Source organism: Lynx canadensis, chromosome D1 (genome assembly GCF_007474595.2).
Source record: "Lynx canadensis isolate LIC74 chromosome D1, mLynCan4.pri.v2, whole genome shotgun sequence".
Classification (NCBI taxonomy): domain Eukaryota; kingdom Metazoa; phylum Chordata; class Mammalia; order Carnivora; family Felidae; genus Lynx; species Lynx canadensis.
In genome coordinates this window covers 1,210,145-1,237,261 of record NC_044312.2, presented here as the reverse complement: position 1 = coordinate 1,237,261, position 27,117 = coordinate 1,210,145, and the positions used below count along the sequence as shown (strand labels likewise).

At 48.6% G+C, this 27,117-nt stretch overlaps 2 long non-coding RNA genes across 12 annotated transcripts; one reads left to right on the top strand and one right to left on the bottom strand.

Annotated features, from left to right (window-relative positions):
* Positions 1-1,361: 1,361 nt before the first annotated feature.
* LOC115525168 lies at positions 1,362-25,097 on the bottom strand. 11 transcript variants are annotated; one of them, XR_003972317.1, is made up of 6 exons: positions 23,632-25,097; positions 22,930-23,054; positions 22,682-22,797; positions 18,141-18,220; positions 4,016-4,288; positions 1,362-2,641 (listed from the first exon to the last, which is right to left on the bottom strand). It is a non-coding gene; the product is annotated as an uncharacterized LOC115525168 (long non-coding RNA). The 11 variants fall into 11 exon arrangements; XR_003972316.1 differs by lacking the exon at positions 1,362-2,641 and having other exon boundaries at positions 3,684-4,288; positions 23,632-25,091; XR_003972319.1 differs by lacking the exon at positions 1,362-2,641 and having other exon boundaries at positions 3,685-4,285; positions 23,632-25,091.
* On the top strand, positions 6,860-7,450 carry LOC115525169. The gene is made up of 2 exons (XR_004344216.1): positions 6,860-6,944; positions 7,327-7,450. It is a non-coding gene; the product is annotated as an uncharacterized LOC115525169 (long non-coding RNA).
* Positions 25,098-27,117: the final 2,020 nt, after the last annotated feature.

Below are 27,117 nucleotides of genomic sequence, written 5' to 3'. Positions count from 1 at the left end.
CCCTACTTCTCGCTCAGGCTCGTACGTGGTTGTAGTCAGATGATTACTCGGGCTGGGGTCATTGCACACGTCTTCCGTCGCTTGTCCGGTGCCTGCCTGGAAGGGCGGAAGTTACCAGATCCCGGGCCTGCAGCCTCTCTGGCTGGGCTGGGCTCCCTCAGGGCATGTGACCTCAGCAAAGACACATCTTGTACACGGACGCTCAGGGCTCCAAAGCAAGTGTTCTCAGACAAAAACCAAAGGCTACCGATCTCTTACGGCACCTGCACCATTTTCTGTGTTATTCTGATGGCCAAAGCCACCACGGAATTCATCCGGATTCAAGATCAAGGACACAGACCCGATCTCTCAAAGGCTGGGGTGGAGGAGAGCTGGAATGCTAAAAACTGAAGGCCCTTGTTTATCCGCCACACAGATACTTAAGGATTCGTGCAGACTCGATCCCTGAAAAGTCAGTAGAGCACACAGCTGTCTGGGGGAGAGTCTTCCCTGGAGTCTGGACTTGATAAGAGATAGATCAGTTGATACCCGAACCTGATTTGTAAATGATTGTATCAGTAAGCTTTCCTGAAAAGATTCGAGGGGCGGCATTGCGCTGTCATTAGCTAACCACAGGCTTGCTTATGTAAGATACGTGACTCAAGGCACAGTTTATCTCTCTTGGAAGCATGTTATTTGGAAAGTATTCCTAGTAGCGCATCCACTTGTGGTGATGATGGTGATGATGAAGGAACACGTGACCACACGGCTGTTTCTTGGGCGAGGCTCCCAAAGTCATAAAGGAGATGATTCAATGCAGAGTCTATAATGTGGATACAGCTGAAAGTATTTTGTCTTTGTTTTGTCTCGCTGCAGAAACAATTTGTTTCAGGGTCACACCTCCTTTAAGGGGCTGAAATCCACCTTGGACGATCTCACCCATCCCTTGAATCACTTCCAGATCTCAGTTTTCCCTTCTGTCATGTAAGGAGGTTTAATTGGGTTATTTTTTAACAGATATCTTTCCATTCTAAAAAAAAAAAACCATCAGTACTCACTGAGCAATGTATCTCAGTGTGACAAGAACTGATGCATACACATCACACACGTTAGTGAGCGGGACTCTCCCGAAAACCTTTTAGGGAGATATTATTATTCTTGTCTCTGTTCTCCTGCAAAGGAAGCAGGCTTCACAGGAAAATCCACCAGCCATGTTCTGCATGCCCAGTAGAGAAGACAGTCAGGGTTCACACTCCTCTCTGCCTCTCTCCAAAATCTTAATCCTTCCAGTTTATTTTTATTTGAGTACAGTTGTACACTACTGATGGGAATGCAAACTGGTGCAGCCACCGTGGTAAACAGTATGAAAGCTCCTCAAAAAGTTACAACTACAAATACCCTATGATCCAGGAATTACACTACTGGCTATTTACCCCAAAAGTACAAAAGCAGTAAGTAGGGTTACACGCACCCTACTGTTTACAGCAGCACCGTCAACAACAGCCAAACTGTGGAAGCAACCTGAGTGTCCATCGACTGAGGAATGGATAAAGAAGATGCAGTGTATACGCAATGGGATATACTTGGCCATCTTGCCGTCTGCAGCGATGTGGATGTAGCTAGAGAGGATGATGTTAAGTGAAATCAATCCTTTCCCTGTAAAGGGCTGCCTTCCATCCAACATCCCATGAACCCATGACCATGAAATTATTCAGATTTTCAGTGAAGCTACTTAAGGTCTCAATCACTTAAGGGTTGTGTCAAACTTGTCCTGTGTTTTCACTACGTTAGTTTGTACTCTCTCTTTTGATGTCAGAGAGATGCCTTGTGAGCAACACTTCGCCTTTGTAATTCCTGATGATAGGGGACATCTACCAGGGAAATAATAATTATCACAATTTCATCAGTACAACTGAGGGAAGATTCATTAATATAAGTTCGCTTTTAATAACCTGGAGGAAGAAGCATTATAGTTTCCTTGTTTATAACTGAGCATCATAGACGTTAAGAAGATGGTCCGTGTGCTCAGTTTACAAGGGATGGAGCTGGGATTCAAGCCCGCTGACTCTCAGCTGGGCTTCATCAAACGTGCTGCTTGGAAGGTATCCAAGTGCCACCTCCACCCTCACCCGTGCGTGACTGTCTTCAGACCCCAGGTTGTCACTCTAGGGAGCAAACACGAAAACCAGAAGGAACACTGACTTAGAAATCCATTCATTCTGGTCCTAAATCTCAGGTATGTGTCACCCCGAGGAGGGTCATCTAAGTGCCAATTCCTTGTCACTTGTAGATGTTTGGGGAAGGATTGTCCTCCCTCGTCATTGTACAGATATCGTCTAGGATCTTGATAAAAAGCAACGCAGCATGAGCTGAAGTAACAGGTGAATCGCTGAGATCTCTCTGCAGGACTGCGGCGCCCACGTGAGGGAAACCATGTGCCCTGATTTGGGAGACATTTCAACTTTCGAATATTGTGCTTTATGGTCTGCCTTTGCTCCTGTGGGGTTGTTGACATCACGAGCCTCGATTAGGAGTACACTAGATGGATTCCCTCAAAGCGTAGACACTACCTGCCAGCATCATGCGTTGAGCAAATTCTGGGCCAAACACTCGACTTTAGGCTGATTTAATGTGCTCCAAAGAGACTTGGCCTTTCAGTCGTCTGTGTGGGAGAACAAAAGTAAAACCAGTCAGTTCTCACTAGTCATAGAATACAAAGCATACTTCTAGGGACTGCGTCAATAAAATTAATAATATAACATCATGGTTTGGTTGGAGGCCCTGTGCATCAATATTAATAATGATCTATCTATCTATCTACCTATCTATCCATCCAACTATCTTTCTATCTGTCTTCTCTCAGTAACTCATTCAAAAGCCAAGACGTCTGCATCGTTCGCTGATATGTACTTAGAGCTTGGTTGCCTGTTTTGTGTTCAAAAGACCTGGGTGGCGGATCCTCCCCAACCATGTGGTGGCTTTGCAACCTCAGGCCTGTCCCCTTAACTTTTGTGAGGAGCTAGCTTCCTCATCTATCAGGTGGAACTAATGATATCCACCCTAAGTGCTCTATAGAAGCGTGGCGAAGACGAAGTTAAGCTCACGTTGTAAAAGGCACGAAGCTCTGCGGACGTTACGTGTGGTACTTTTCATCCAGTGCGCATTTGACCAAGAGTTGACTAATTGACGGAAAGCAATGGATCAAACTAGTTGGCCTCATAGTAAATTAGGACAGAGGCATGAGTAACATAGACAAAGAAAACAACAATGCATCATGCGAAAATTCCTCTGTCCAAATTGAGGCAAATTCAGCAAAACAGAACATAATCTGTTTCATAATCAGAACCTGATTCACAGAAAAGGGATCTGAAGGCAGGAAATCAACACACATTAGGGAAGTCATAGTCTGAATTGCAGCATGACTAAGAGCCCACAGAGATGCCCCGGGCATCCCCATACATCTCAAACCTCCACGCGGGGGCAGACGGGTGAGGTCCTGGCTCGTCCCCGCCGAGGCTCTTCTTCAGAAGAGCCGCACCTGCCAGACAAGGTCGGCTCGTGTGAGGGCGCGCCCTCGTCAAGGTGTGCCGTAACTCGGAACACCTTCCGGATATTTCATAAGGCACACCCGCGAGGAGACGTTTCTGGCCGCACACGAATGGAGTGCGTGGAGTGCATGGAGTGCATGGAGACAGCGCGGAAGCGAAGGGACCTTCCCCTCGGAACACCCACTTAGCAGCCTCGCACTCTCACTGGCATCTCTTAAAAATTATTCCTCCCAAGGAGAGCAAAACACACTGAATCTCCTCATCCAGGGAAGTGTTTTTGCAGATAATTGAGCCTGTGAACTTCAGCTCCTTCGTCCAGTCCACACTTGTGGGTCCTCTCCGAAGGGGCCATGGTGGGAGTGACCGCAAACTGTCCTTGCAAAGGAATCAATAAGAGAACTGGGGGGGGGGGGGAGTGTGTCTCTGTCGATGTCCTGTTTGATCACAATCACAAGATTGTAAAGGCAAAAGGAAAGATGAAAGGTCACCCCACTTGAAGTCACGATTTTTGAAAGTTGAGCCCACCCGTTGCCAAATCAAGAGGATGTGGCTCTTCTGGGCAGATGTGAATCAGCTAGCCTTTGTTTTTCTGGGGCTGCCAGGACCCTACCAAAGGGGAGCCCTAAGGCGAACACCCTGGACAGCAGGAGGTGGGGGGCGTCGGAGGTCTTCAGCAGAGAAGGACAGCCTAGGTGAGCATGCCCAGCCTTCCCCTGCCGCTGCTGCTCTGGGGCATGGGGTTCACGTCTTCACAGCGCCTGCTGAGACACGAGAGCGAGATGCCACGATGATCCAGGTAAATGCTGATTCCCACACGCCATCCTCACGTTTCCAAGGTCAAGGTCTAGAAGCTCAAGCAAGTCTGGATTCATTCTGGGGTAACTACTTTCTCTCAAACAGGTTCCCCTCATAACAAAACGAAAATCTCTTTACACATCTGTAGACATTTCTTTGGAAGATAGAGGGAAACAGAGACAGAGAGAGCGAGAGAGTCCTGACTACCTTAACACTGACTTCACGGTGTTATTATTTATTGGTTAAGCCTCATAAAGACTATGAAATCCTCACGATGCAGACAGGTTTTTTTCCCCCCTCTTTGCCCGAAATCTTCAAGACAAAAGAACTTCCTCTATCCCCACAGTGAAATCCTGAAGATTTTCAGGAAGTAAATGAGAAAGGTTTCACGTTTCGTGTTTCGATATTTGCCTCCTTATCAGAAATACCTACAAAGTACTACAACTTGAAGACTGGAACCAACAAATCTGGAAGGCAGAGAAACAGCGGTTTTAGTGGTTGAGAAGCTGAAGCAAATGCAGAAATTCTTTGGGCTGAAGGTGACTGGGCGGCCAGATGCCGAGACCCTGCATGTGATGCAGCAGGGCTGGTGTGGGTGCCTGACCCTGGCTCCCTATGTCCTCACTGAGGGGAACCCTCGATGGGAACACACACACCTGACCTACAGGTAATGAGAACGGGCACCAGAGCGAGGACTCTATTCCCCATCAGAGCCATGACAGAGGAGGTCTGACATGTCTCGTTTTATTTCATGTGAAGGATTGAAAATTACACACCAGACCTGCCAAGAGCAGAGGTGGACTGTGCCATGACAAAGGTTTTCAACTCTGGAGTAATGCCTCCGTCCTGACCTTCACCAAGCTCTCTGAGGGTCAGGCAGACATAATGTTATCCTTTGGGGAGGTAAGCCCTTCTTATCTCCCAAATCCATTCTGGACTTTACCTCCTGATGCTCGCAGGCCTTCTCCACTGGGGGTGGAGGGGCGTTGATTTCATGGGCCAAAGAAAGGAAGCTTCAAAGATCAAGAGTAGCTTTGGGGGGCGCCTGGGTGGCTCAGTCGGTTGAGCGTCCAACCTCGGCTCAGGTCATGATCTCACGGTTCGTGAGTTCAAGCCCCACATCGGGCTCTGTGCTGACAGCTCAGAGCCTAGAGCCTGTTTTGGGTTCTGTGTCTCCCTCTCTCTCTGCCCCATCCCCACTCATACTCTGTTTCTCTCTTTGTCTCAAAAATAAATAACATTATTATTATTTTTTTTTTTTTAAGAATAGCTTTGGGCTCTTTGTCACCGCCCTCACCTTTCCGGGGAAGCCAGACATAACGGGGATACGCCCCTGCTGTCCTGCTCTTCACAGATCATGGCGATAAGTCCGACTTTGGCAGAATCAGAAGCCCACTTGCTCATGTGTTCCCGCCAGGAAGGGGCATGGGAGGAGGTGTTCATTTTGATGAGGAAAAAACATGGACCGATGACTTCAGAAGTGAGTCCACAAATTCTTCCTATTTCCCCCTTTTGTGGTCAGTGTTTTCTCTACAAGAATGCCTTAGTCAAGTGGGCCAGCTTTGTGATCAGCCTTAAATACTTTAGTAAACATAAGCTTTTATTAAAACTATAATTGCTTAGAAAGCCAATGGGAACTCTTGATCTCATTATTTTTTTTAAATGTTTTATTACTTTCAAGACAGAGAAAGACAGAGCATGAGTGGGGATGGGGCAGAGAGAGAAGGAGACACAGAATCTGAAGCAGGCTCTAGGCCTGAGCTGTTAGCACAGAGCCCAACGCGGGGCTCGAACGCAGGAACAGTGAGATCATGACCTGAGCCAAAGCTGGACGCTTAACCAACTGAGCCACCCAGGCACCCCTAGTCTCATTTATTTAAATAAGGGAATATTATTTCTGCAAGTACTACCATTTACCCATAAAGTACGTACTCTGAAATGTTGCTAGGATGTTTTAAATCACACTGCCACATATATTATTACATACCCAAATGGTTATTTTTGGTAAAGTGATTTGGGGGAATTTTTCTTGGTGCTTTCCTACGTTATCTAATTTTCAGAAGTAGACATAGAAGATAATACAAGATTTATGAGCAGAAAACAATAATAAATGTCAATAGAATCCTATTATTCCTCTAGAATATAACACTTTCTACCTTATTTTATGATAGTTATTAATCAGTGGGATTTTCTTTGTCAGTTGAGTTTCTTCCGGGAATTATACTAGTCCCAATCTCAGAAATTCAGACTTTCCTCAGCCCACCTAAAATTATTAAGACACTCTTCTTTCTTTGACAACACGTACACACACACGTATACCCACACAGACATACCACCAGCTACACACCAAATCTGCACAAAGGAAAGTCAAAATAAAGCTTCTGAGGTTGGATGTTTATATTTCCCTCTTGGGTTCCTCAAAAGTGCATTCCAGTAATTGCAAACATGTTCTGTTGGTCTTTTTAGACTACAACTTGTATTATGTGGCAGCACATGAGTTGGGCCATTCCCTTGGACTACTCCATAGTGATGACATTGGCTCTTTGATGTTCCCCAGATACATCTACTATGGTGATGCCCTGCTGTCTCCGAAGGACATCGATGCCATCCAGGCCATCTATGGTGAGCACAAAGTAAAAATGCTGGACAAACAATTAGGGGTGTAGATGTGGGTTTCACAATAAACAGCTTTCAGCTGTGTCCTTTAAGAAAGAGCCTTCGTTCTGTGGGGCAACTGGATGGCTCAGTCAGTTGAGCATCTGACTCTTGATTGTGGCTCAGGTCATGATCTCAGGGTGGTGAGATCAAGCCCTGGGTTGGGCTCTGTGATGAGTGTAGAGCCTGCTTGGGATTCTCTCTCTCTCTCCGCCCCTCCCTGCTTGCTCTTTCGCTCGCTCGCCCTCTGTCTCTCTAAAATAATAAAATAGAGGCTTCCTTCTAAATGTTTTTTGTGTTAACATAATATGCCAACTTAACTTACTTCAGAACTTCTTTTATTTTTTAGGACCTTCCAAAAATCCCATCCAGCCGAAAGAACTGTGAATCCCACGAGCCTGTGATAGCAAGTTAACATTTGATGCTGTCGCCAAAATTCGTGGAGAATCATTCTTCTTTAAAACATGTAAAAAGAAAGAAAAAAAGAGGGGCTCCTGGGTGGCTCAGGCAGTTAAGCATCGGACTTCAGCTCAGGTCATGATCTCACGGCTCATGGGTTTTGAGTCCCACATCGGGCTCTGTGCCGACAGCTCGGAGCCTGGAACCTGCTTCAGATTCTGTGTCTCCCTCTCTCTCAGCCCCTCTTCCACCCATGCTGACTCTCTCTCTCTCTTTCTCTCTCAAAAATAAATAAACATTAAAAAATCTAAAGAGAGAAGAAAGAAAGAAAGAAAGAAAGAAATGAAAGAAAGAAAGAAAAAGTCACCATTAATACTGATATGCTTTTAAGTTGTTCTGACATTTTTGTTGAACGGTCTCTGTTTCTTTAGCAATATATTTTAACTGGTCATTTTCATAGTAGTGCATTTGCATGAAGTGATTTATTCTTCAAAAATTTTTATCAAGATAAGGGGCACCTAGCGGGCTCAGCCAGAAGAGCATACGACTCTCGACCTCAGGTTGTGAGTTCAAGCCCCACGCTGGGTGTAGAAATTACTTAAACAAAATCGAAAGAAGAAAAACAAGTTTTTATCATAGGTAAGTCATTCAATCGCCAGAAATTCATAAAGTCAAGGCATTATAAGGCTTCCACTCCACACTGGCCCACAGGCAAACTTGTGGGTTAGGCAGACAGACAGATCACAGGCTTGTCAGTAATGGAGCTGGAACTCGTCTTCCAACTCCTTTCACCAACCCCTGAGCTGTGAAACTCCTGAGCTCGTTTCTGCTGTCTGGATGATAAACGTGTTAGTGAGTTGGAACACATAGGTTCTTCCGAGCAGCAACTGCTCAAATCAGATGTCTACACCGCGCTGAGGGCAATGTAGTCTAGGGCCCGAAAAGGAAGGTCCAGGGGACGTCAAGAGCTGAGAGGGACTGATGGGGGCCAGTGCCGACACTGCAGGGGGCTTGGTGGTGGGTCCGGGGACTGCGAGCAGCGGCTGGGCCTGCTAGGAGGCTAACAAGGAAGGTTCTTTCCGGGACATGAGCCCTCTGGTCCTTCCCACGGCTGGTGGCTCGCCGTATGCTCCATCTGGTGTCTATGGTCTTGAGAACACTCCCGCCAGCCCACGTAGGAGCCTGTGCTGGGCTGTCACCCTGGTCCCCAGGACGTGACACAAACGCGGCAAAACTCCCAACCAGAAAACCCTACGATGGAGAAGCTTGTCGGAGCCTCTCACACCTTCTTTAGCATCGTCGGTCGGCCTGTGTCATCTGCTGGCACGTAGGATCTCTGTGAGATGAGACATCACGCAGGCAGAGGGCCCAGCATGGGGGGGGGGGGGGCAGACTCGTGTCCAGGGAGAAGAGCTGGTCATCAACCCAGGCTGCTGCGCTTACAATCTTTTCCTCTCTTCCAAATCAGGTTCTTCCTACGCACAGGTGTCTTCTACGAAACAGTGGATCCCGATGTCATTTCTGACTTAGGTAACGGAGTAGACGCTGCTTATGAAGTTGCTAGAAGAGATGAAGTTTTCTTTTTTAAAGGTAAAGCTTCCGGGGTTTTTTTTTGGTTGATGGGTTTATGAGTTACATGTTTCATCAGGTTTTGTTGCTTGTTGAAAATTAAGGGGGCCATTTCCATAAGTCAAGAATCTTGAAACAGATCTAACGTGTGTGGAGAAAACAGGAGGGTTTATATACACACGAGGTCTCACACTGCCTTCTTGTGAGGCGGTCGCGTGTTTGTGCTCATACTGCGGCATCATGACGTGCGATGCGCTGATGTGCTGGAGAGCTAAGCGAGCACGCACCAAGTCCTTTGCCAGGAGCTGAGAGGGGCCCCCCCGGGGAGACGCCATGGCCGCAGGACCCCTGTGCATCTGGGGAAGCCAGCCGCCTGCACCCCGGACAATGCCTGGCTTGGGGACACCACACTTGGGAATAAAACCCTGTATCCACCTCTCCGTGAATGAGCATCTGCGGGAAAGCCTGGACTACTGTCCTCAGAGCCCTGGGCACAGTGTTTTCATGCTCGGTTTTTCTGTTGACAGGTGGTAAATACTGGGCCATCAAGGGGCACCGGGCACCTGTATGGCTATCCCAGGGACATCTACAGTCCTTCAGCTTCCCCCAAAGGCTGAAGAAAATCGATGCTGCCATTCACGAGGAGGAGACTGGGATGACGTACTTCTTTGTTGCCAGCGAGCATTGGAGGCAAAGACAGGCAGATCACTCAGCGGAAGGAGTTGCCTTTTTAAAATCATTCTCAAACCCTGCAGAACCTCCATCCTCCCTTGGTGAATGGACGCAGCTAGACCAAGAGTCACTCGGAAGCCTCTGTTATCGTCACGCCATGTCTGTCCTTGCGAGGCAAGGGACCTGTAGGATGGAGTTGAAAAGGACGATAGAAAGCGGGAACAGAAAGGAAAAGGAACCTTCTTTCCCACGGTAGTTCTCCTTGATAGGGCAGACAATGGAGTCCGAGATAAAGTTTGAATCAGATTTTAGGGTTGATGCTGCTGTAGTCTGTTCCAGTCTCCATAACCCTATTGAACTGGGACCCTTGCCAGTTGAAACCTATTATCTCCGTGCTGGCAATGCACCCACTCACAACTGTTTACAGCGGTGGTTTTCTACAAAATGAAAATGAAGGCAGCCCCCACCTCTCAGATTTATTGTGAAGAGTTAAGGAAGCAGTATACTTAAACCACTCAGAACAGTGACTTGATACTTAATGCTGAGTATTACTTATTGTTGTTAATCACACATTCTGAAATTTCTAATTTTTTTTTTTACCGGTATGATTGAAACACGCAGTCCATGGATGCAGGTTTTCCCAAAGAGATAACTCAAGACTTTCCCGGAATTGGCAAAAAGTTGATGCTGTCTTCCAAGTGAGGTAAAGATGTCTCCCTTCTGTGCACATAGAAATGACAAATGTACTGTTCCTTAGATATGAAAGCAAATTGCCTGTGTGGAAATGGATATTTTTTTTCAAGAGTTCATGTGTAAAATCACCATCTATTTGTCTCATAGGATCGTTACCTTTCATTTTCTTCCTAAGATTTCTATTTCTTTTGTGGAAAAGGCAGTACAAATTTGATCCTAAAACCAAGCAAATTTTGACTGTCCTGAAAACCAACAGCTGGTTCCACTGCAGAAGTAAATGATGATTGACTATCACAAAAGAGAAAAGAAAAATACCCCTGATGAGCCCAGGGGAGGTGTTTCCCTGAGGACCCAGATATTTCAGTATTTTATTCTTGTCTCTCGGCGATACTGAGGCACAGGCATATGAGTACAATCTGATTTAACCTCGATCTGGAAATAGTCTGGGTTAACGAGATTGTACTCCTTCACGAACTTCCACACCTTAGCTTGACCTGAGTGCTGAGGGTCTCATGGCTGTAGCTCATCCCTAGGTTTACCTACAGAAAAGCTTTTTGTCAATATTCTATGATATTTTAAGTAATTATGCTTCTCAAGATAACACCTTCTCACATGTTGTGTCTGTAAGGCTAGGCAAGCTCTCCATGAAGTTTGTGGGAGGACAGGATGTACAGAGTTTCAAGCACATTCCTTTCTCATGGCGGAGGCATCACCTGAGGGGAGGGGGCTGGTTATTGACCCACCTCTCTGGTTTTGATTACAAACTAAGCCTTAGGTCAAATAATGGAAGGGATTGGGAGTGCCTGGCTGGCTCAGTCGGTAGAGCACGTGACTCTTGATCTTGGGGTTGTGAGTTCAAGCCCACACTGGCATAGAACTTACTTAGAAATATATATATAAAGAAAAGAAAGAATAAAATGAGCAGCTTTTTAATAAATAATCACAGTGGAAGGGACTTACTGAGCTTTGGCTGGGGGTCCCTCCGGGAGCCCTGGATTCGGTAAGTTTATGTATATTCCCTCAGCCCTATTGAGGTGACTTCTCTCCAATTTCTCAGTGACAAAGTCCAGAGCCTGAAGCCAGCACATAGCCTCACATTTACTGCAGAAACATGAGTGGGCTGCTTAGACTTCTCCGCTATCGTCCTAGCTATCTTCATCAGGTTAGGAGCTGGTCCCCGAACAGCAGCCTGAGGGCTCTTGTCCTCCAGGTGAGTGTTCCGTGCAGAGCACTCTGGGTGGGTCACATTATGCAGATACACTTTGCAGAGGCTAGTGATTGCTGCTGAAAAACAATCGAGACCGTGCAAATCCTCTCTTCTGCTCTTACAACTGATTTCTCTTAGGTTCCTGATGCTGCTCTGTGCTCAAGGTGCCTCGATTTTATAGTGAACTATTTGTATAATGTTTGTGGTTGAGTATTTTCTTTTTCTGTTTACCAAGATAATAAATGCATGCTCAGTAATTCTGGGCAGGATGGCAAGCCGCCTGCGGGCTCCTTCCTGTGAATCAAAGGCGCGGAAGTAAGGGGAGGCCGGTGAATCCTAGAATAGACGCAAGCGGGGAGAAAGCCTGAGTGGCATGGAAGAGGAAACAGCACCCCGATGGGTGAGGGACAGCTGCCTCCATGTGAGGGCGGGATTGGGGAAGCGAGTTCTACTGCTGCCCCTTCTCTCACGTGTTGCCGTGGAACCCCGCATCGGCACGGCAGGCCTGGACGGGGCAGGATGAGCGAGAGACGAGGGGTGAGGTCAGGGCAGTGACCCTATTTCACGCTCAGCGAAGGCTCGGGCCCCTACAAGGCCCTCCAAGCCTGCTCTCTCTGCACCTCGTTGTCTAGCGTTCTCCCTCTTGGTTGCTGCATTCCAGCTGCACTGGCTTCTTTGCTATTTGTGGAGCGTGTGACATGTATTCGGACCTCAGTGCCTTTTCACCACGATTCCCCCAAATACTTGCATGGTTGAGTCCTTCACGTCTCCTGCAACTCTGCTCAAATGTCCTTCTCAGGGGGACCATCGCTGGCTGCCTCTGTCAGTAGTACAGTGTGCACCACCCCCCACAGAGACGCGGAGTCCTGACTGTCCCACACCACTCTGCAGTGGTCACCTTCTAGCATATTCTGTAATTCAGTCTCTCCTTACATCTGCTGTTTACTGCCTGTCTGCCCTCTACAAAGCAGGCTCGTGAGGACAGGGGCCATTGTTAGTTTCTGTTTGATGTTTGTCATTGTTATAATTCGGGAGCCAAGGAGGTACACGCAAAAAATTAACAAATTAATACAGAATTGAGACGGGATGCCAGCGGATCCGGGACGCCAAGTAACAAGGTGTGGGGTCAGCTTGACCAGCTCCTGAAGGACCCGGCTCCCCGTCCCCCCGGCCGGACACGGCAGCGGCTCCCAGACATGCTCGGAGCCGGACACAGAATTTCTGAGCGGTTCCTGGTGGGGCGGGACCCACTGATGAGGATGAGAAAAATGAGAACAGTGGAGTGCAGACTGTCTTACCAAACACCTGCCCCAAGCTGCTTCCATTCTATCTTGGTCCAGCTCGCAGAGAACACGCCAGGACCCAGGCCTTAAAACCATCCACAGAGTCCAGGGAGACTGACAGTTTCGTGGAAATACGAGATCACGGGGGAAATGCGTATTTCTAATACCTGCATCTGACCAAGGACTTGGACCCAGTAGAGATAAAAGTTCCTACAAAGCAATAATAAAATGACAACCCAAGTAAAATACACAGAAGTCTTTTTTTTTTTAATTTACATCATTATTGCCTATAGTGCAATAATGATTTCAGGAATCGAATCCAGTGATTCATCACTTACATATGACACTGAGTGCTCATCCCGACAAGTGTCTTCCTTAATGCCCTTTGCCCATTTAGCCCATCCCCCACCCACAACCCCTCCAGCAACCCTCAGTTTGTTCTCTGTATTTAAGAGTCTCTTATGTTTTGTCCCCCTCCTTGTTTTTATATTATTTTTGCTCCCTTCCCTTACGTCCATCTGTTTTGTATCTTAAATTCCTCATATGAATGAAGTCCTATGATATTTGTCTTTCTCTGACTAATTTCGCTTAGCATAATCCCCTCTAGTTCCATCCCCGTTATTGCAATGGCAAGATTTCATTCTTTTTGATTGCCGAGTAATACTCCATTGTATATATAGACCACACCTTCTTTATCCGTTCATCAGTCGATGGACATTTGGGCTCTTTCCATACTTTAGCTATTGTCAATAGTGATGCTATAAACATTGGGGTACATGTGCCCCTTCAAACAGCACACATTTATCCTTTGGATAAATACCTAGTGGTGCAATTGCTGGGTCATAGGGTAGTTCTATTTTTAGTTTTTTGAGGAACTTCCATACTGTTTTCCAGAGTGGTTGCACCAGTTTGCATTCCCACCAGCAGTGCAAAAAAGATCCTTTCTCTGCATCCTCACCAACATCTGTTGTTGCCTGAGTTGTTAATGTTAGCCACTCTGACAGGTGCGAGGTGGTTTCGATACGTACTTCCCTGATGATGAGTGATGTTGAGCATCTTTTCATGTGTCTGTTTGCCGTCTGGATGTCTTCTTTGGAAAAGTGTCTATTCATGTCTTTTGCCCATTTCTTCATTGGATTATTTGTTTTTGGGTGTTGAGCTTGATAAGTTCTTTATAGATTTTGGATAGTAACCCTTTATCTGATATGTCATTTACAAATACCTTCTCCCATTCCGTCGGTTGCCTTTTAGTTTTCCTAAGTGCTTCCTTCACCATGCAGAAGCTTTTTATCTTGATGAGGTCCCAATAGTTCATTTTTGCTTTTGTTTCCCTTGCCTCCAGAGACATGTCGTGTAAGAAGTTGTTGCGGCCAAGGTCAAAGAGGTTTGTGTCTGCTTTCTCCTCTAGGATTTTAATGGCTTCCTGTCTTACCTTTAGTTCTTTCATCCATTTTGAGTTTGTTTTTGAAAAATACACAGAAGTCTTAATCAAATCAAACTCTTCATAAAGGAAGACATATAAATAGCCAATAAATACATAAAAAAAGTACTTAATGTCATTAGTTATCAAGAAAATAAAATTCTTATAAGGCATTACTATAAAACCACTAAACTTATTAATATGAATGACTGAATACACTCAATGAGGAGCTAGAATATCTATACCTTTCCTACGATATGGAAGTCACTCACAAAGTTAAATATTTACCTACCTTATGACCTCTTCAATATATTTTCCTGGGATAAATGAAAACACAAACCTACAAGAAGCTTGCTTGGGAAGGCTCGTAGAAGCTTATGCATGTAGCCCAAATCTGGAAAGAGTATATTCACGTGGTACAATACCATAGAAAATGGAGTATAAATGATCTACGAGTATACACCACCACACAGATGAAGCTAAAAACTATTATTCCAGGCAAAGACTACATAATGCTTGGTTCCATTTGGATGACCTTATTGATTAGGAAAAGTAATCTGTAGGGAAAGAAATAAGAACAGTGGTTGAGTCTGGGGAAGGATTCAGATCAGGTGAGAAAGGCCATAGAGATCTTTCTAGGGCAATGGAAATGTTCTAGTTCTTCATGGGAGGGGTGGGTTACATGGGCAGGTACATTTGTAAAATTCACTGTATTATGCACTTAAGACTTGTATCCTTCACTGTATGTCAGTATCTCAAAAATATTTAAACCAAAAAGAAACTAACAGAAAAAGAAGCCTTAATCATTAGATAACTACTAAAATAATTAGAGTGATTTACAAATCTTCCCCCAAACACTGGCCCAGATAGTTCTATGGATTTTTTTTGTGCAAAAATTCATTTCAAGGAACAGATGGCTCCAATATTACATGAACTCTTTCAGAGAAAACAGTGTATATTCTACTATGACACACAGCAAATACAGACACACTTCACTCATTGTCCTATTAAATAAATGCAAATAAGACAAAACAGCCTACATCATTGATGCTTATTCCACATAGTCTTGGATACCTGGCTGAAAATTAGGACAAGAAAAAAAATGAGAAAAAAAATAACATGAGTTATAAGGATCAAAAGGGAAGAGTCCAAATTACCATTATTAGCAGGTCATTTGATCACTTCCATAGAAAAGCCCAAAGAATCAAAACTCCTCAGACAGGACGGACCTTTCAGTGTTCCCAAATATAACATCAACACATCAAATCACTTATGCTCCTACACATTCACAATAAACAAGTAGATAACATATAGAAAATAAAATACTGATAGCTACAGGAAAATCTATAAATCTATCTAGGAAGTAATCTAGCAAAAACAGAGTAAGACCTCAATAAATAAAATTTTTCAGACCCTATTAAAGATAAACAAGAAAAGCTAAAAAAAAAAAAAAGAGAGAGAGAGAGAGAAAGAAAAGAAAAAAAAAGAAAAGCTGATGACCTACAACTCCAAAGATGACCAATTTTCCCCAACTTAATTTGTAAGTGTAATGAAACTTCAATTAAATCCCAATGGGATTCTTTAGGAAACTTGAAAAACTGATTTGAAGTGTTTACAAAGGAATAAAAGCAAAGACAGAGAGAGTCCCCCCCGCCAGACATGTTACAAACCACTACGTCGCCAGGCGCAGAATGGATACAGAAGCAGAGATAGAAGGAAGCTAACAGAACCAAATATGAGTCCAGAAACGCGTCCTTGGTGTGACAGAGGTAGTGTCACCAACTCGAAGGAAAACAACGGATTATTATATGATGCCTTGGAGAAGACCGCATGGAATCCAGGAAAAAAACCCAGATGTGTTAGATCTCTCCTCAGGTGTTCATGATTTATACATTTCACCACGTGTTTCCGGGTCCTCTCCTGCTGGACACAGGAAGGGTTACCCGTTCCAGCCCATTTGCAGTGTTTTGGGGTCAGATCACTAGTTCTGGACAGTGAATTGGCAGTGTCCACCAATGGCGGACATGTGGCGTAGGCCAGAGATGAACTTCTGTTGCTTTGAGAGACCTTAAAGAATTCAGGGCTTCTAATCTCCTAGAATAAGTAGCCTATCCTCTCTGATATAAACCACGTACAAAATTAAAGTTTGAATGGATTTAAAATCTCAACGTGAAAGACAAACTCTAAAATAATTGTAAAAAGGATAGGCAATTTTTGCCATCTTAACATGGGGAAGAAGGTCTCCAACAACACCAAAAACGCTGAAGCTCTATGGGGTGGGGCTGATAGGTTCGACCACATCAAAATTTCAACCATATACCCGGGTAGCCAAGAGCAGGTAAAGGCATATCCAACTGTGCAATCAGAAAAATAGGAAATGTAGACAGGTTGTAGATTTCTACCCATCGAAATGGCAGAAATTGGAAGTTCTGGTAATCCTAAGGGCTCGTACAAACGGGGGGGGGGGGGGGAAGATGTTCATTCTAGCTGGTGGCATGGCTCTGCCCGAACCCCAGTGATTCCACTGCTGGGTGTTCATTCTGATCACGGTCCGCAGGAGAATTGTCGGAGGGTGACCGTTAGAGCAGGGTCGGTGACAACAGGGAGCTAGCCGCGGCCTGGGGGCCTTTGCTGGGAGCTGACCAGGGGGATGGGACCCATCCCGCACGCGATCGAAATATCAGAATACCACGCAACGGTGGGGGGCCGCACACCAAACGGCACCAGACCAGCAGGGACTGACTCGAAGGCCAAGTGTGAGAATGAAGAGCCAAGGCCAGTGCCATTTATAAAAATAGAGAGTTTACACACAAAACAGGGCCATATGCTTTTCAAGAGATACGTGCAATTTACATGAACCTTTGGAAGGAAACTGGGAGGATATATATTAAATACATTAGGTATTTGGTTTTTGTTCGGTGGCAAATCCTTTTTTAAGTTTGTATTCAAATTCCAGTTAGTTAACACAGTGTAATACTGGTTTCGGGTGCACAGAACGCGACTCAACACTCTGCACGTCACCCGGTGCCCGTCACAGCAAGCGCCCCCCCTAATCCCCATCACCTGTTCCCCATCCCCCACCCCACCTCCCCTCTGGTGACCATAAGTCTGTTCTCTATGGTTAAGAGTCTGGGTCTCAGCTGGCTCTCTGTTTCTTTTATTTCCTTCCATTTGCTTGCCTGTTTTGTTTCTTAAATTCTGCGTATGAGTGAAATCACGAGGTATCTGTCTTTCTCTGACTGACTGGCTTCACTTAGAATAATCCTCTCTAGCGCCATCCACATTGCTGCAAATGACATTTCATTCTTCTTTTTTTTCTTTTTTTTTTTTTTTTTTTTTAGGTAGGCTTTACTCCCAGCAGAGCCCGACATGGGGCCCGTCCCGGGGCTGGAACCCACAACCCTAAGATGAAGACCTGAGGTGAGATCAAGAGTCGGGTGCTCAACTGTCTGAGCCACCCAGATGCCCTAACTTCATTCTTCTTTATATCTGAGTAATAGTTCATGGGGGGGGGGGGGGGGGTTTAGGTGTGGTGTGGGTAAAGAAGAAAACTGATAAAAATAATAAAAGGAGTAACATAGAGACTAGTGAGGATAGTACGGCCTGAGGGGGAGAAAAAAAACAGAAAACAAGAAATGGAAAAAATGGAAAGAGAGGGGAAGAGGAGAAAGAAAAATTGAAAGAAAAACTTAAAAAACCCTAAACATTCCAAAAATAAATCATTTATAACGTTACCACCCAATGTTAAGCACCGTGAATATTTTGGCTCATAAACTTGTACTATTTTGATGCTTACGTTTCTCTTTATGAATATGAAAACACATTGTACCCAGGTTTCTATCGCCTGGATTTTCCTCCTAGCAAATGTCATGATACCAAGTAGCCTCTATATCGTATTAAGTGAAAAAGTCCTTACTGACCACGTACTATGTGGATGCGGCTTTATGCGCTTCGGCGGCATCGGCACATAGTGAGAGCTGTCTTCGTGGGGTTCACACTTCTGCTCAGGGAAGACAGACACAGAGTCAACGTAATTTAAAAAGAAAGCCCGTAGGAGGATGATACACGTTACGGGGGAGCACGCAGGACGAGCGAAGGAAGAGGTTGGGCACGGGGGTCCGCCGATCCCCGTAGCGTCGCAAGCAATAGGGTCAGCACTCACAGACCAGATGTCCCTTGAGGGGAGACTCGGAGCACAGGAACGGGGCACTGATCGCCTGGGGAGCTTGCTTGGCACAGGTCACCAGCCAGGGGGGACGCCCCAGGACGGGACAGGCACCCGGTGCACGCGAGAGCCGCGTGGCAGCGTGGCTCCGGCTGAGCGAGGAAGCCAGGCGTGGGAACTGAGGCAGCAGACGGCCCGAGCGGACAGGTCACCGTGGGCCGGTGTGAGGACTTTGACTTGGAACCCGGACGCCAGGAGCCAGGAGCACGCTGACCGAAGCAGCGCACGCTCACTGCTGCTGGAACACACGCCGCAGGGCACCAAGAATACAAGCAGGAAGCCTGTTGTCGGGCACGAGATGACGGCGGTTCAGACCACGGTGGCAGCAGGGGACACACATGACAGAAGGCACTTGTAGGTGTCCTGTTCTCCTCACAGACATCTCTTTCTCGCAGGCTCTACTGGGCCCTGTCCTATCGGGGTAGGTAGTATGAGCCTTCAACTGTTATTTGACGGACAAATGTTTTCCTTTTACCCATTTCCAAAGCAAATTGTGACTCACTGGGCCTCTGGGGACCTGCATATGAGGTCCACCTGTGACCCAGCATCCACTGAATTCGCTGAGCAGCTGCTCTTGGTGAGAAAGGTGCGTGGCCGTCAGCTGGGGGGACACAAGAAAGGGGGCAGGAAAAAAAGGCAAAAGAAGAAGGGAAAGGAAGAAGGGGGGAAAGCCAGTGGGAAGGAAAAAACGGAACAAGGAGAGAAATGGCACGGAAGAAGGGGGGGAATCGCCCGTGGGAAGGCAAACAAGTAACAGGAGACATGGACAGGCAGACGGGGGGACCGCACGTGTGCCGGCAACCACGTCAACCGGAGACCTGGCCAGGCAGCCGGGGGGAACCGCCTGGTGTGCCGGCCACCCCGTCACCCGGAGACCTGGCCCGGCAGCTGGGGGGACAGCCTGTGTGCCGGCCACCCCGTCACCCGGAGACCTGGCCCGGCAGCTGGGGGGACCGCCTGTGGGAAGCACGTTCAGGCGCTGCGTGCTGGCCACTGTGTGACCACGTGCGGCCTCTCAGTGACCTTGTACGACTGCTACCCACAGCGTGGCATCACAGCGTGACATCAAGGAGATGCTCTTCAGTCCCTGAGGGACCAAACTGCTCGGGACTCCGTGGCCGCTCCGTGAATTACCTGCCCTGTGTTCTCACCAACAGCAAACTGTGTTTGAACGAGCTTTGGCTGAGTCCCTAGTGCCCAGTAGTCCAGCGACCCTGCCTTGTTCAGAGCCTGGCCCGTCCTCCCCAAATGAGATGGTGGCGGCCCGTGCTTCCGTTCCCTTCAGGGGCTGCCCGAGTGGACTCTGGGCGCCCTCTCCTGGCCTCGCACGGGCGTGACCAGCTCCAGCCACGCCAGGGGGGACATGTGTCCGGCATCCAGGTTTCCATGGCTTCCACGAGCCCAGCTCCGGGTTGTCTGGCATTTTACACTGGATACACCGGAGTCCTGGAAGCTCTCCCGTAACTCATGGCAAGCTCCCGTATGTGCCACGAACACACAGAAAACTCCCTGCGTGGAGAGAACGCGCGTTGACAGCCGTCACCTCTGGCGGAGGCTTAGGAGGGTCACATGACCTGTCGTGCTTAGGAGTGTTTTGAAATTGCTTTTCACAGAAACATGTGTAGTCCTGTATTACTAGAATATTTTCAACGATTTTTTGTGAGTCCTGTGAACTTCAGTTTATGACCTGCTTTCCATCCGCTGCCTCTAGGACGCACGGCTGTCCTGGGAGATCGTCTCTTACACGACTGACGGAAAACGGTCACTCTCGCTCTGGGTGCCGGGCGGTGGGCTGAGCGCCTCCCGTGACACCTGCACCTGCCTGGAGTCTTACAGCCTTCCGGCCACGGGGGCACCACTGAGGAGACCCAGGCTTCGGGATGGGACCCCGCGGCAGTAAGTGGCTCATCAGGGATGTGAAACCGAGGCACAGAGACTGAGGAACCTGCCCAGAGTCAGGTGAATGGAGGTGGGGGGTGGTGAAAGGTCAAACCCAGGCCTCCAGACCTTGGCCCCACCTGCAAAAGAGAGACTGGCCGCCTGTGAGGACACCAGGCTCTTCAGTTCGGGCTCCACCCCCTCGCCCTAGGCAATCACACTCGCAGAACTGGGGAGAAGAAAGAGCCAGAAAGTCCCCATGGTGACCTCAGGACAACATTTAAACAATCCTGAGATGACAGGTCAACTCTGGTCCGTGACTTCGCTGGGCTCCAACAGAAATAGCTTCGGAGGTGGCGTTATAAAACCAAACCTGGGCCCCCAACTCCATTTACCTGTTAGCTGGGTGACCTTGAATCACTCGCTTAACCTGTTTACATGGAAGTGACTTTGCAAAGGCTCTGAGGACAACACCTGGCCTATAACGTTTGTCCAGTAGACATTTACGTGACACAGTCTTCCTATCCAAAGTCAAACGGAGGGCCAGGGTGGACGCAGGTGGTCCTGGGATTTTAGGACATAATCTTCTCAAACCCCATGCCAACCCACAGATCCTCAGGCGCAATCACTCCACACAGTTACTAACCACCTCCCGCTGAAAATGTTTCCCGCTGAAACGATGGCCTGCGGGAGGCGGACAAGGGCCCCCAAACGCCCAATTCCGGGATGCCTAATCCCTGAAATCTGTGAACACGTTTGCTTACGTGGCTGAGCAGAGTTTACAGGTGTGAATAAGGTTGAGGACCTTGACATGGGGGAACGGCCTGGGTTGTCCAGGTGGCCTCAATCCAATCGCGCAAATCCTTAAAGTGGAGGAACCCTTGCTGGTCGGGGCAGGAGGTGAGGCAGGGAGAAGGGGTGGGGAGAAGCAGGTTGGCTGGCTTTGCAGCCGCAGCAAGGGGCCACGGCCAAGGCGTGCAGGCCGCTCCGGAAGCTGGGAACAGCTCCTCTGGAGCCTCCAGAAGGGACCGGAGCCCTGCTCACAGCTGGGTTGTAGCCCGGAGAGACCCCCAGCAGATCTGTGACCACAGAACGGTGAGATGATCCGTCGTCAGCAGATCTGTGACACAGAACGGTGAGATGATCCGTCGTCAGCAGATCTGTGACCACAGAACGGTGAGATGATCCGTCGTCTTGTTTCAAGGGCACCGAGCTCGTGGTAAACTTGTTAAAGCAGCCAGAGGAAGCTGGGGCACTGCCCGGGACACACCAGCCGTCGGGGGGTAGGCTGTGTTTTTCTGGTATTTTGGGCCGAAAAAATGAGTTGAGATTCATTGACCCAGACGAGAACAGAGCCTAGTGGGGACTTTGCAGGTGGGAGGCAGAGCTAGTCCAGAGGGGTTCCCCTCGACCCAGGCGGGGATGGGCTAGGGGGGTGGAGGGCAGGGGCGCCGTGTGATGGTGTGAGGGTGCACGGAAGGGGGCGAACGGAAGCAGGGGCGCGGTGTGTGAGGGCGCAACGAGCAGGGGGCGCTCAGAGCAGGCCCCAGCCCCCGAGGAAGGCTGACCGCGAGGACAGGAGCTCGGGGGGGGGGGGGGGGGGGGGGGGTTAGTTTTCCGCCTCAGGGGACACCCGCTGCTGGCAGACAGGGACAGGCCGTGTGGCAGGGTGCGTGCTGCTGCAGAAACGCGGGCACGTCCGCGGACACCGCGGGGCGGTTCCCAGGGGCCTGGGGTGACGGACGTCACAGGTGACGTCATCTCGCGGGATAGCCGGGCGGGAGGCTGGACACCGGACGGGAGAAGCTTCAGGAGAGACTCCGCTCCGGAAAAAGGAAATCAGAAACCGCAGCCACAGGCCAGGCCGGCTGACGGGAGGAGAGAGACTTGGGGGAGATCCTCTCCGCGGCTTCCTGCCTCCAGCAGAGCCGCCTAGAGAAGTGGCATCGTGCCCTGGAGGGGACAGGTACTGACCATCCGTGCGGTCTCACCCTCCCCGCGCTCCGCCTGGGAGGAAGCACAGGCTGGAAGACCGGGCAGGGGTGGGGGTGGGGGGCTCCCGCTGCCGCCTGCAGCCATTCCGCACGCGCATGGCCACCACAGCTGCTCCTGTGCCCCGCCTGCCACCCGCGGGACCACCCCCTCCCTCATCGGGGCCCTGGATGTGAGCGGTGTGGACGCCCCAGGGCACGTGTGTGACGCTGATGGTACCTCCGGCCTCCTCCACGTCCTTCCTCCCCATCCAGCCTGCCCCCCAGCGCTGTGTCTCCTCGTCCTGGAGGAAGACCCAGGTCACCACGCCCCTCACCCAAACTCCATCCCCCCGGGGTCTGTCCCGGAGGCTGTGGCCAAGGTTACCTGCACTGACTCGCTCAGGAACCGACGGCGGCGATTCTCAGCGGCCAGTTGATGCTCAGTCCTGTCCCTCCACCGCTGGGTTCCAACCACCACTGCAACTTGCTTGTCTTAATAGGCTGGACACACATTCACCAGGAAACCGTGTTAACCCCCTGGTACAACCAACCTTCCTCCTCTCTCCGCCCTAACCCACCGCAACCCATCCACCCCAGCCTCCAGGCCAAAATCCAGCCCACGTTCAGAATCACCTCCTGGGCTTTGCTGAGCTCCCCAGTAGGATGTGACTGTTCGTTCTTTTCGGCCCTGGAGGTGCGATGGTCCCCTCTCTTGTCATATGTTCTCAATCCTCTTTGCAGCAAAGATTTTTTCTTGTCTTTTTTAAGTTTTTTTTTTTTTTTTTTTTTTTGAGAGAGAGAGAAAAGCACATGTGGGGGAGGGGGCAGAGAGAGCGAATCCCAAGCCAGCTCGCTGTCAGCACAGAGCTTGACCCTGGGCTCCCGCTCCCTGAGAGCATGACCTGGGCCCAAGTCGAGAGTCGGACGCTCAACCCGACCGAGCCACCCAGGCTCCCCACCGCAAAGGTCCTGAACTCCTTTTCCAAGTCGCCCGGGATGCTCTCTAAAATGGCACACGCCTGGGAACCGCCCGAGAGACTCGGGCACAGCAGCCGGAGCGGGGTGCGCCTGTCTATGTTTAATGCACATCCTGAGGGTCAGCCGAGAGGGAGAACGGTTGCCTCGTTTTGAGGTTTTCCTCCCTGGGAGCAAAGGGGAGAGATGCTTGGAAGGATCCACAGAAAGGCCCATTTGGTGGCATCTCTGAACCCCCTTGTCCTTAACTTTAAGATGAGGATGCCAACCCCTACTTCCTCGGGTGCTTATGAAGCTTACGGGAGGGGAGAGAGACTGAACACCCGAGTCTGAGTCCAGACGCCCCACGCACACCTTTACCTCCGCCGACGGCAAAGACCGCTGGCTCGGCACAGGGGGTCATTCACGATGATTGGAGTGATTTCTATCCGAACCACTTGCGCTCTGCGCAAGGAGTTACCACATGTCCTCTGGGTTGCACCAGACTCTGACACGGACAGAAACTGCATGGAAGTTATTTCGTCACTCGGTGGCTTAACCGTAAACACTTCTCTTTCTGGAAAGAAGAGCTTTTCGACACTGCGACCTCGGTTCGCAGGATGGAAGCGCGGCCACCGCATTCATCCCCCAAAGAGGACACCGCCCTGGAGGGTGTCCACAGGTTGTCACCTACAGCGTCTCCTCTAATCGTCCTGAGGCCGTGCGAGGTGTCCAACGTGCGGAACTCACGACAACAGAAGAGCTGTGAGGAGTTGCACGAGTAGGAAGTGGCAAAGCCGAAAGTCGGGCCCACTCAGCACAATGTCGAGTGCAATGTTGTTTGCGCTTCACCACAACGACCCCAACAATCACCCTGCTAACCGGCTCACGTGTGTAGACCTCCATCCTGATCACAGAGTTAAAATGCGTGAGGCACAGGACGCGTTCCTTGGCTGCTATGAAGCAGATTAGCCGTGTGCCACGCGGGGTATGCTTCCAGGCTCGGTGACCTTGTTTCCTACCCCAGATCACGTCCCTGTTAGCAAACTCCCACTCCGCCTCCAAATTCAGGCACACATCCACATGTCCGGCTTTCCCTGCCACCTATGCCCATCCCAGCTGCCTGGACCCTTTTTTTTTTTTTAATTAAACAGAAAACAGACTAAATCTTGCAGTTTCAGTTCTTTGGGGCTAAGATGCAAAAGCAAACTACAACAGTACAACTTGCTGTCGCTGCTGGGGGACAGCATATCAGATCATCAGACGAGGTTGCTGCCCAAGACGGAAATAGGGAGACCCACCATGCTCTGGATCGTCTGTCCAGAACTTAATTTCCTCCATCTTCTTAATCCCAAACACCTCTTCTACAGAAGAAAGCCTTCATTTTTCTAACAAATTGTTTGCTTTTTTTTTTTCCAATAAGTTGACTTAAAAGGCAAATAGCCCCTAAATTCGCACTAAAGTGTAAATGACTGACAGTCGACCCTTCCACGTAGTACATTTTCTGAGGGTAGAGGGCCTGAAAGCAGTGTGGGCTCCAGGCATCAGAAGGGGTGAGGCACGGATGGCAGGCAGACAGGCAGCGGTCAGTGTGAAGGAAGGACTCGAAATCTGGAGGCCCAGAAAACTTATGTCGTCTTTTCCACCCCTCGTCGCAGCTCCAGAAGCGTAGGTGACAAACGACAGCAGCATCTGGTGTAGAAAATCATGATTCTACAAGTCCACACGTAACCATGTGTTCACGGCATCGGGCCCTGCCACCCTCTGTCCCCACACAAGGTTATTACGGTATTACTGACTGTAATCCCCAACTGTACTTCCCATCTCCAACTCATCTATTTGATAAGCATGGGTTTGTATCTCTTCCCCCCTTCACCCACCTCTTCTGTCTCCCCGTCCCCTCCCCTCGGGCCACCCCTCATCCTCCATATTTGAGTCTGTTCTGTTTTTTGTGGTTGTTTGTGCATTAGGGGTTTTTTTTAAGGTTTGAGGTTTTATTTTTAGGTAATCTCCACACCCCAACATGGGGGTCGAACTCACGACCCCACGATCCAGAGTGACATGCTGCATTGACTGAGCCAGCCAGGCACCCCTCATTTGGTTTTTTTAGATTCCAAATATAAGTGAAATCATATGGTATCTGTCTTTCTCTGTGTGACTTATTTCACTTAGCATAATACACTCTCGGTCCATTCATGTTGCCACAATGACAAGATTTCATTCTTTTTTATGGCTGAGTAATATTCTACTATATATAATTATCCTATTATATATAATTTTTCGCTATATATTAGATATATATCTGTATTATATATATCACATCTTCTTTATCCATTCATCTATCTACGGACACTTATGTTGCTTCCATATTTGGCTGTTGTAGATAATGCGGCAATAAACATAGGGCTGCATATATATATTAGTATCATCCTTTTCCTTGGGTAGATACCCAGAAGTGCATTACTAGAACATAAGGTCCTTCTATTTTTATTTTTTTGGAGAATTCTGTCTAGCATAACATTTATACAAACACCACAAGTTTTGGATTCTTGCATAAATCATGACCAGGATGTTCAGAAGAAAGTGCCTTTATGAACCTTGTAAACAAGCCAATGCATCAAAATATCTCCAACACAGGGTAGACCAGTGTTCAGGCAACCTTAGTGGGCAGAGGATTTGTCACTAGAGATCTAAACTAGGGGAAGCGGGCACTGTGGGTGGCTCAGTCAGTTTAAGCGTCCGACTTCGGCTCAGGTCCGATCTCGCGGTCCATGGAGTTTGAGACCCGCATCAGGCTCTGTGCTGACAGATCGGAGCCTGGAGCTGTTTCAGATCTGTGTCTCCCTCTCTCTCTGACCCTCCCCCGTTCCTGCTGTCTCCCCCTATCTCAAAACTAAATGTTAAAAAAATACTTAAAAAAAAATAAACTGGGGAAGCCACATCTGATTAAGTTGTGCGCCTGGGACGGTTGACACGATCACGACCCTTAGAACGGCTTGAAAAACCCGAGGAGGTTGCACACGCATTCAGGGCCTGGGCTTCTGCAACTGTGCACGTTTGCCTCGTGTTTGCCCTTCGAGGTCCAGTTCTAGCTCGACCTCGTCCGTGAAGCCTTCCTTGATTCCACCTTCCCCCACCATTGCTTTTTCCTCCAGACTCCCGTAGCATTTCATCCCAACCGCTCTGACCTTCTCTCCATAATCGAAGTACCCGTCACAGCACCTGGCATATGGTGGGTCACAGGAAACATTTGGGTGAATGCAGGAATCTACACCAGGAGCCTTAATCTGCTGCCCAGATATGTTCTAACCTGAGACGGATTTCTTTGGATTTTTCCAAAGCTCATGAGAAACTTCTAGAGGGACCCGAACTAAGTACTGTATAGCATCCCAAACAAAGGCCTATTTCCATATCAACACATGTCCTATGTCGTAAACATTGGTCATGTTGACAAACACATTTATACACCCCACACCTGTCCTTGCAGGATACATGTAAATATATGTAAATGAACACACGCAAAGACTGTTAGTGACATGATCTACATGTACATCAGAATAACTGTGACCAGGTGACATGATCTAAAACCTGCCCAGGGGCCTCTCAAACCAGTGCAGCCCATTTGCAGCCACAGGGGCTGAAAATCCTCTCCCACAATCTTTTCCCGGGGGCACACGCACACACACTGTCTCGTCCTCCTCGGTGAACACAAGCCAGGGTCCCCCAGTTTGTCGCAGTCCTGGACCCGGGTGCTCATCGTGGGGCAGCCGGGCTCCCAGGTGTGGCTGCTGGAGTGCCTGGCCGCTCGGAGTCTCAGGACCCCTCGCCTGGATTGAGTCCGAGCCACCCCCCACCCCCCTCACTCAG